We start from the raw sequence: 9,169 nt of genomic DNA, 5'->3' as shown, positions 1-9,169 counted from the left end.
TATACACGGTTTATATATTCACGGAGTGGGGGCCATGCATCGACAACCTTTAATTTCAGCTTGAACTTCTTAAGGTTAATTTTAACCTGAAACCAAAAGTAAGTTTTTAATTTTTTTTTTTTTTGTAATTTAAAGTTATCGTTAGATGGTCCCTTCCAAGCTCGAAAACTCTCTTCAAGCTCGAGCCTCAAGCTCTTTTTTGAGAGGAAATTTAGGTGGATAGATTAAAATTACCTACCGTGTATCTACTTCTTGAAGTACAACAATTATGATTTGTTTATTTTTCTAGAAGCCCCTTATTTGAGCAAACTAATTAAAATAACTCGCTCTGTATATACCAAACCTTGACTACCGTATGTATCTAAGAAGCACAACGTAAATTAACTAACCATTCAAAACAGACGGACAGACAGTTCTAGAGAGTTTGATTAAAAAAAAAAAGAAGATAAATTATCTAGAACGTATCTTACATACCGAGAGGCCCCGACTTAAATTTCAAGTTATCTGTTGTGCCGACCTTTAGTATGTTGAATTAAGTAATTATTGAAAGAAAACAATTATCATTGTTGGCTATCGGGGTGTAATCGCTGGACGATTGAAGAAATTGCTAAAGACTTTATTATATTTTAAAGGCTGCTTATACCTATTTACCATACCATACGTTTTTGGCGGACCCAAATTGCATTCAAAACACCGCAACCTTACCCATTTTTAACCGGTTTGATACTCGGTAATAAATGTATGCCGTTAACTACAATAAGTGTATGATATAAAGACAGATACTATCAATGTTAGCATAAGTAATATTACAGTATTGAATAGGGCTATCCACCAGAAGTATTATGGGTATCGCAAATCAGTATGACCCTGGCACCCATACTGCCATTCAATGGTCGAATTAATATGGCGTTTACAACGATACTAACACAAAGATAACCACATAAATTTCTAACCGTGTAACTAGTTAAAAACAAAAAACAAAAAATATGTAAAAAAAAAAAAAATCTTTACCATTTCAAATTATGCTGCGATGAAGTCACGGCGTTGTTTTTCGTTCAATACTTGCATAAATCAACGTACTTGTCGCCATACTTGTAATAAATGATGTGCAATGTATCAGTGTCTTCTAGCCCAATGAAAAGCAAACAAATAATAAATAGGCACTGATTTATATTTTTAATATTTGTTTTATTTGTTGTAGTAACACTAAAATGCTCATAATTATAAAGGTACTAATGGTGCTAAAGGTACTAATACAAATGGTGGAAACGCAATTAAGTTAAACTTTATATCAAAATCCTAACCACCGACGGCATTGAATTGCGCTTCCACCAAAATAACACTAATGATGCTGACTTATTGTGAACATCATAGTGTTCATTTCATTTTAAGACCATTTATGGAACAGTTGGAGTTAAGGAAATAGGTACGTCACTTACTTTACTAAACTGACTTATTTGGGAACGGAAATTCTAATATTTAGGAATATTCAGTCGAACAGAAATGAAAATATAGAAACATATTGACAGATCTGAGTATCTGAGGTAAAATGTTCCGTTTTTTATGATTAAGTATACATGATTCTGGAAACAAATCAATTTTTAACTGCGAATGAATTAAAAGTATGTGCACTCGACACACCCGTGATAAAAATTCAATCGAAAATTAAAGATGAACACTCGAAGTGGAAGGAAAAACGAAAAAATAAAAATTTATCAAACTTGATAAATCCTATACATTTAAGCATAAATCGAATTCGTTGCGTGCAGAACCAAATAGTAATAATTTATAACTATTATATATACCTGTTTATAATATTATTAATATAAATTTCTCACATGATTTTATCATTTATTTGATAATATTGCCTATATTTTTTTTTTATAAAAAAAACTGTCTATACGTGTCTGTCTGCCCTCTAAACCATTCTCTTTCTAAACCAGGCGAATTTTGAAACAGGTTTCACCAGCATATTCATAATACCTACATCCTAATTGAATTTTCGTAAATTGTGCAAATAATAAATTCTTATTATTCACACAAACACACATACATATCGTAAGATCTAAATAAATTGTCTTTATACAAAATTCCATAAAACGTGTGTCTACTAGAGGGTAAACCAGGTACGTACTTGTTGGTGTCTACTTAGGAATGCGAAAATTTCTCACGGGTCATCTGCACCATTATGAAGATGGACCGGGTCTTTGGTTATATACATATAAATACAAGTAATATTTTTACCTGATTAATGAAATCGTTGTGTGAAAACTACTATTAATAATCTAACTCGCTTTGAGGCGCCTTTCGGCCTTGGTTTTGCGTCACAAAAATTAATACTCCATGGAATGAAAAAACTCACATCTTTCTAGCGTGTCTAGAAGTCCCTTAGAATTTGCATAGGTGCTTCAGTGAATTACAGTTGTTGCTAAATAGTATTTTGGAAAAATAATCTAAAAAGATGTTCTTATGAATATTTTGGCTCACTTTTTGTCAATCGATACTCTAATTGGTATTCCTCAAAATTAATAAGCTCCCCCTTCTTTCACCGCTCACACCTAAATTAAAATTTACCCTTTTCTGGGACCACATTTACTAATAGAAAAATTTCAAATTTTGACCCTCTACTTCTTAATTATCAAAAATCAGCCAGTTGTATGTATAATTAGCGCATAATATCCTTAACTACAATATCTATATATTATAAATATTATGGTTCTTCCTAGTTTTAATAAGTAATGTCTCCATTTTTCAATCATATTTTAAATCTATGTTGACGTATCACATCAGGATAAAATTTTCAGAGAAGAGCTAATAAAATGATACTCTAATTAGGCAAAGCAAGATATTTTATGTTATTGCTAGTTCATAATGTTCACTGTCAACTTGAATAATGAATAGTAATAAATGTCTTAATTTATTTTCAGAATCTTAAAACATGTTCCGCAGCTAACACATATTGAAGTCGGTTTATTTGAAAATTTACATCAGCTGCAAACTATGTAAGTAAATATATCAATGCTTTACCTATTATATTATTAATACCTTCCACATTATAACACACTTAAAATTTCGTAGACTATACAATCCTTAGAGAATAAACAAATTTATGAAATTTAAATAACTGTATTATTTATTTTACTAGAGGATGATTAAACCAATAATCTCTCATTTAATTTAACTAAAAGGTGTCTCAGTAAAAACCAAACTATGAGTGCAGAAAATAACTAATTTTTTCTATAAAAATATTTATTTAATCTACAGCTTCCCTAGAAACTTGTGCAATGCCCACTGATTTCATCTTTTAGTTTTTCAATTACTGGAAGGAACATAGAACTTTATTCAAACCTTGAAATGTCCAAAGTTCACAAAGTAAACAAGTGACAAATTTCTAAAATTTTTATAATAAAAAAACGCCAATGTACTATTTATATCCCAACATATACTTATACTTATAGATAACTAATATTCTTAAACTTATAGAACAATGTTATTAGGGAATGAATATGATAAAGAACAAAAATTTCGAATTTTCTAATCAAACTTATGGATACCTCACAAATTTAGTGTTTACATCTAAAAGGGTGCCAAAAATGTTTTTCATTCAGTGCATGATATTGAACCTATTCAAATAAATAATAACTCCTGTAATTTAGTACATTATGGACAAGAGTAACCAGCTTCTATATAACCTGTAGTATAACAAAATTAACATTTATATGTAAAATGACTTCTTTGACATGCGGTATATTTGGACAGATATGTGAATGTGATGTGCAATAAACCTTATGCTATTGCCCTATTTAAATCAAATGAAGTTACATTATAATTATATATGACGAATTATTCATTTAATACTTATTTGCATTTCATTTTATAGTATTTATTATCATTAACCTCATTTTTGAAAGCTATTTCTAAGTAAACACATAATTTATAATTTATGATTATGATTATGATTATTATTATTATTATAATTTTTATACCTATATATTTTCATCTCTTATGAATATATTACTCTCAGCAACAAGACTTTTTTATTCAGAAATTGAAGCTCTGAAAATATTAGAGTATACGGCTCCATGTTTCATAAATGTTCCAATACTTTCGAAGAGTACGGGTCTTTTTTTTCATTTTACACGCAAAAAAAAAAACAAAACACAAAGTCCCCAGAACTTTCTAAACTAGCTAGATTATGCGGTTTGAAAAAGACGTTAACATAACTTTCTTACTTTCTATACTTCCTAGAAAAATGAGAACTGAAAAAGAGCCAAAGTTAAGAGAATTTTACTTTTTAAGCCCTAAGTCCGGAAAATTTTTAACTGTCAATTGGTTTGGTTGGGAACTGTTTTTGTGAGTGTTACATACCCTGAACCTTTGAGCTACCCCAAGTCCTTGATAAAGTCCAAAACCTTGCTAAAGTTAGCTCACATAATGACCAAAAGTTATCCTGTGTATATTCTTAATCAAGTGATCTAAAATCCACGAGACCTAGAATTAGAAGATATTCGTATCAGAAAATGTAATTTATAACACTTTTCCTGAAATAAAAAGTAACCACGGACTAAGAAGAAGTCCCTGCCTGGTCCTCTAAATATCATGTATCGATATGAAAAAAGGACAAATGAATAAATATAGAAATATGCTTCGAAACACACGTACATGTTTTAAAATAAGCATGTAGTATGTATGATATTAGTACAGGTAAAATATCATTTATGAATATAAAAATTACTCTGTTCACGAAATTTTGTTTACTACTCCTCCTATTTATATTAGATGAGCTCCAAAGATTGAGGGGTTGGATTTTGGTTTTTGAGAAGTACAAAAGTGAAAGGGTGGAAAAAAACTTTATCTCTTCGAAAACTGAAGTGGTATCAATTTACTTGTTTTTTGGCTTTTATCCTAAAACTGCAATGCAAAACTCATTTATAAAATTTATAAGATTAACCAACTGAAAAATTAGAGTATGTTTATCCTTTAATGTGTAATGTCTGTTAATAATGTGAAGATATCCGGTTAAGGTCGCACGTTCATAAACATGTTTTGCTATGTGCTTTCATAGAAAAACAGTGTGTAAATTATAAAAAATCTGATGATGAATGAATAGAAAATTGAAAAATTTTATGAAATTCTGTTAAAAATCTAAATAATTATTAACTGGTAAAAGTTTTAAGTATAGTTGTCAATATTATTTTTGAGAAATATCGATTTAGTCCTATGTATAATCTTAATTTTGTCCCTTTTTAAACTTAAAATTCAACGACATTAATTCGATAACAAATTTTTTCTTAAATCATTTAAAATCATTAAAACTTTTATATTATCTTAATTTTTTTATTTCTCTATTAATAGAGAAGAGTGTAAAACGAATGGAGACGTATAATTTTATATTTGAGGGTCTAGAAGCTGTAAAGTTTTTGGATGATTAGTTTCAAAAACATCAATGTTGGTATGCTCAACAAAGTTTGGCTAAAAATTTTATTTATAATTCAGTTTAAGAATCTAAAGAGTATCTAATAATTAAGGAGGTGAAAATAGTGTTTTTGCGTGTCTCATGCATTGTTAATTAATGTGTGTAGTATTTGAAAATATAGCATACTTCCAAAAAATCGTTTTTTAGCAAAAAACAACAAAAAACTTTCGTTAGGGACTCATTATGAAAGTAGTACGAGCATCAAGGAAAATTTAGACTTGTGGTTGAAATTTTTTGTACCTTATTTTTAACTTTGATGGTGAATTATATTATAACTTCATGAATATAGACATAACCTTTCTACTTTCACCCTCTTAAGGCATGTTTCCACCACCGCAATGATTAGAGACTAATCGGATTCTTTAACGACATCATAAATGGGAGCATAAACTAATATTTCAAACCATAATCAAAGTTTTATATTTCTTTCGATATTTTGGTTTACGTTGACCTGTACTAGATAGATTTACTACACATGAGTAAAAGTTTACTATCATAAATAAAATACATTGAGTAGGTAGAGTTTTGAAAAGTCGCATCGCCTCTTCATCTCTTGAATGTATTTCGTTCCCTTTTTTCCTTCATTCTTTATTTGGACATTCGATTTATTGATTTGTAAATAGTAATTGAAAATAATGAAATATATAAGTCAATTTTTTGAAAGGAAAATTCTGCAAATGTAAGCGTTTTTGTTGTGATAGCGTTTTGTAAAAATTTTTTTAAATGTTATTCGATCATATTATATATTTACATGTTGTCGAGAATGAAAATCGTATATTAAAAAGAAGATTTACCTATATATTGTACCCTCCCTCGTTTAAACCATACTACTTCTAGATTTAAAATATCAATTGTTTCTACATTGAGAAGACTAAATAGTCCTCTAGTGGCCACATTCGACTGTCTACAACTTCCAAATGGTATATCTGTTTAAAATGACACACAAATATACAAAAACATTGTTTTTAGTGGAATTATATCTAAATTTGTCCAATATTTTGTTAAGACATCTCAACTGTTCCCAAGGCATACATGTTTCTGTCTTTCATTTTCTGCTTCATTCATTTGCCATATCAAAATAGATATTTCCATTGGAAATTGGAATTTTGAAAAAAAAAATTATTCTTTTTTTTGACAAAAATGGAAATACATGAAAAAAAATCCAGTACGTATACATAAATATAAGTGAAAAGAGTAGTTTAGGGGTTTTTTCTAAACGGGGATTTTGAAAAAAAAAATTGTTTTTCTTTTTTGACAAAAATGGAAAGATTATACATATATATATATATATATATATATATATATATATATATATATATATATATATATATATATATATATATATATATATATATATATATATATATATATATATATATATATATATATATATATATATATATATATATATATATATATATATATGTTTTAGAGCAAAACTGTTTTTATTTTTAATTTTTTTATGAACAATTTTTTCGTCGGGCGTTTTTGTTTCTCTTTTGAAAAGTTCTTTTAAAACTGCCTGTCACTTTAAAATTATGAAGAAAAAAATAAAAATAAAAACAGTTTTGTTATAAAACTTACATATGATCTTTCCATTTTTGTCCAAAAAAAATTTGGTTCAAAATCCCAATTCTCCCGTTAGGTACAAAATGATCTTGAAAACTGACTTCAAGTTCAAGGCCATCAACTAGTACAATTGTTTGAATCCTTCAAAATTTGTATATAATTTTGTTTTTTAAAACCATTACTATCCAAATAAATTGAGGATACAGGCATTTGAATAGAAAATTTTCGAATTGAGAACCTTCTCCTTTTTTTGAAGTCGGTTAAAATATTTATAATATAATATTTTATAATATTTTTTTATTTATAAAATTTTACAACTCTCTAAACAAATCTTCATTACCTACTCCATTATGCAAATATTTTAATACATATTTCGTTTGAAAACTTTATTTAAAAACTCATTACAGAAATCTAAACATAGCATATATTAATTTTATTTAACAAACCTACAATTTATTTACGGGCAAGGTTTTTACAACTGAATAATTTACATTACTTTTTAGTTATCTTATCAATTTTCGTTTATGTTTTCCTTTGTTGTAGCTCTATTTTGTATTGTTTAAATAATATTTTAATATAAAATTATCTAACAAAAGGATTAACTATTCCTACTAGAGTTTTTTTTTAACCAGTCAAGTTCACGTCTTCATTTTCTAGCTGATTCTTAACGTAATTAAAAAAATTTCGTTTTTCTTCTCGGTTTCAACTTTCATTACACCCATTGTTTCAGTGTTTAACTATATTATAGTACAATCAATAGCGCGGTTTACCTTGCAAAATTTTCAAGGCGGTTTAAATCTCGCAAAATTCTACAACATTTATTAAAATATTCATTTCGAATGAAAGAAGCATACAAAAATAGTAAAAACTATGGTACTTTATTACTAAGACACATTTGATTATTAACTATCAACCATAATAAAATTTTTCAATTTAAGGAAACTGTTTCAACCGTGGTAATTATCTATAAATTAATGTACACGTTCTGTTAGAGAAAATAACAAAACCTCAGTTAATTCGACCGTCATTAATAAAAAAGTTCCATTTCCCAAAACAAAATAATTTCTTTGTTTTGTTTATATATAATTTTGAATTGTTATTTTTATTATGCCAAATAAACATATATTCAGAGTGTTCTATAATTGATTGTAGACTACTCAATTAAGCTAATCAAGATGAACGGAAAGGCTTTTGACCAAATTTCAATTTGATGCCTATTTTCCGAGATAAGTAAGCAAATCAATTATTAAAAATTCAATAAATTCAGGGGCGTAGGAGCCGTATGGGCAGGGTGGGCAGCTGCCCACCCAGAAATTTCCCTGGGTGGGCCATGCCCCTTTGTTGAAGAGATTAAAAATTTTATTGCTCTATTAAAATTTCGTGTAGGATAATTTTAAGGGCAAAACAATAGTTTTTCACTAACAATTGACCTTTCTAGTCTAAGAGAGGATTAGATGACTCATCGATAATCCTCTGGATAGTACTTTCGATGGTTTGTAACTGATGCATATTTTTACCTTCGGATTAACAACTTATTTTTAGAATTTATTGTTTTTCATAGCCAATAGGACAACCAAAATGGACAGCTTTATTGTCACTATTGTAAGTATCTCCTGTTTAAACAATCGTCCAACTACTTTAAAAGCATGCATCGTGCGAGTTTACTTCAGTTTATCTTGTTCAAGTGCACTGTTAGTTACAAATTAAAAGTTAAAATTGTGTCTTGTGTCTTAAGGGTGTTCTATACATATTTTTTATCAATGTATTAAATTTTAGATCGTTTTTCCTACCAATCTGATCGGAAATGCGATTCGCGGATCAGATAACGACGGAGGGAATCTCATAGAGTTGCTAAAAAACTCGCGAATCTACCGTCGACAACCAGGGATATGTTAGATGAAGTAATTTTACTGATAATTTTGATCCTAACCGTGCCTGCGTCTGCCGCGACTTCTGAACGATCTTTTAGCGCTTTGAGAAGATTGAAAACTTATTTAAGAAATTCGATGTCCCAAAAGCGCCTCACACACCTTTTGCTATTACATGTACATAAAGAACTTACAGCTGCTTTAGATTTAAATATTATAATGAAAGAATTTGTGGCACGGTCAGAAAAACGCAAAT

General features: G+C 28.6%; 1 long non-coding RNA gene across 1 annotated transcript; it reads left to right on the top strand.

The window, feature by feature from the left end:
* Positions 1 to 1,998: 1,998 nt before the first annotated feature.
* LOC123293906 lies at positions 1,999 to 8,495 on the top strand. The gene is made up of 3 exons (XR_006535062.1): positions 1,999 to 2,011; positions 6,503 to 6,510; positions 8,313 to 8,495. It is a non-coding gene; the product is annotated as an uncharacterized LOC123293906 (long non-coding RNA).
* Positions 8,496 to 9,169: the final 674 nt, after the last annotated feature.

This window comes from Chrysoperla carnea, chromosome 2, assembly GCF_905475395.1.
Source record: "Chrysoperla carnea chromosome 2, inChrCarn1.1, whole genome shotgun sequence".
NCBI lineage: Eukaryota > Metazoa > Arthropoda > Insecta > Neuroptera > Chrysopidae > Chrysoperla > Chrysoperla carnea.
The sequence above is the reverse complement of the archived record's forward strand: the minus strand, read 5'-3'. Positions and strand labels throughout refer to the sequence as shown.